This window comes from Cornus florida, unplaced genomic scaffold, assembly GCF_030987335.1.
Source record: "Cornus florida cultivar Cherokee Brave unplaced genomic scaffold, ASM3098733v1 CherokeeBrave_3.0.0_Hap2_Chr02, whole genome shotgun sequence".
In the NCBI taxonomy this organism is placed as follows: Eukaryota; Viridiplantae; Streptophyta; class Magnoliopsida; order Cornales; family Cornaceae; genus Cornus; species Cornus florida.
This window is the reverse complement of record NW_026775572.1, coordinates 28,500,951-28,502,506: the sequence shown is the minus strand read 5'-3', so window position 1 is coordinate 28,502,506 and position 1,556 is coordinate 28,500,951. Positions and strand designations below refer to the sequence as shown.

Below are 1,556 nucleotides of genomic sequence, written 5' to 3'. Positions count from 1 at the left end.
ATATATATATATATATATATTTTCACACTTTGTGCAAACAATACGTTTTTCATGTTTTTTTGAAAAACGTAATCTATCTATGCCATGAAACACTATAGCTGAACCTGAAAAGAGAAATTTCTCCCACGAGTGTTGAGTGATGGGTTATTGAATTTTGCATAAGAAGAAGTGCAATCAAAAGGTGGCAGCATCGAAAACACAAGGTGATCAACATCTGTATATCTGACCACCATGAGGCCAGCGGCAACACCACCATGGTGGCATTCTGCATCGCTCCGGCAGCTCCAACTCTAGCTCGACCACTTTGGCAAATTAGCAAGTTATGATGCATTCACGAATTCCAGTGACGTGACTTGAAATTAAAAATTACAAGTCCAGCAACGTGACAAAGCCCGTGTTCCTCACACGGCCACGGCCAGATCCTTCTCCGAAACAATCGGAGGCGTTCCAATGGGTTTTCAGAAACCCAATTCCGATCCGATTGTGTTACACCCGTCAGACAAGCAGATGGGGTTTTAACCCAGCCTTTTCTGCACACAAGCTCTTTCTCTCTCTGGGCACAATGCAGCTCCATCCGGCCGCCGCCAGGACTATAGTCCTCTCTATTATGCTCTTCCTTCTCTCCGGCTCCATCCAGGGGCACAATATTACTCGGATACTCGCCGAGTTTCCAGAATTATCGACGTTCAATTACTACCTGACGGTGACACACCTCGCCGCCATATAAACAACCGAGAGACCATCACCATCTGTGCCGTCGACGACACCGGGATGTCAGATCTGTTCTCCAAACACCCCTCTGTCTCCACCCTAAAAAACGTTCTCTCTTTTCACTTGCTCTTAGATTACTTCAGGGAGCCGAGGACAATAACGGCAAAGTTTGATGCCGTTTTCTTCAAGTTAGTTCATAAGATTCCATGCAACATCTCGATCATCCAGATGGGCAAGATCTTGCCGTCGCCAGAGGCTGAAGCTCCTTCTCCCCGCCCGAGCACATTGAATCTGGTGTTTCTTATGACAGCTCACAAAGTCTTCGCCAACACTTTGTTAGCTTCCGAATGCTGGAGGTAAGTACAAAGGACAATGTCAATGGTGGATTGACGGTATTTTGTCCCATAGACGATGTTTTCAAGAACTTCTTGCCGAAGTACAAGAACTTGACCGCAGCGGGGAAGCAGGCTCCACTGGAATATCACGGCGTTCCGGTGTATCAATCGTTGTCAATGTTGAAGTCTAATAACGGTCCCATGAACACTCTGGCCATCGATAGAGCTAGAAAGTACGATTTCACAGTTTAGAACGACGGCGAAGTTGTGATGTTGAAGACGAAGATAATTACAATAACTGGGACTATAATTGACATACTTCCCTTAGCGATTTTCTCGATCGGCAAGGTTTTGATGCCGACGGAACTATTCAAGGATGTTCCGACACCCGCACCGGCACCGGAGGCGGAGGCCGAAGCTCTGAAGCCGACAAAGAAAGCGCCAGTCCAGGTGTCGGATTCTCCTTTAGATTATCCGGCGGCTTTTCTGGAAGAAGATTCGGCGGATTAG

General features: G+C 46.8%; 1 pseudogene; it reads left to right on the top strand.

The window, feature by feature from the left end:
• Positions 1-562: 562 nt before the first annotated feature.
• Positions 563-1,556, top strand: LOC132295924 (fasciclin-like arabinogalactan protein 1; annotated as a pseudogene).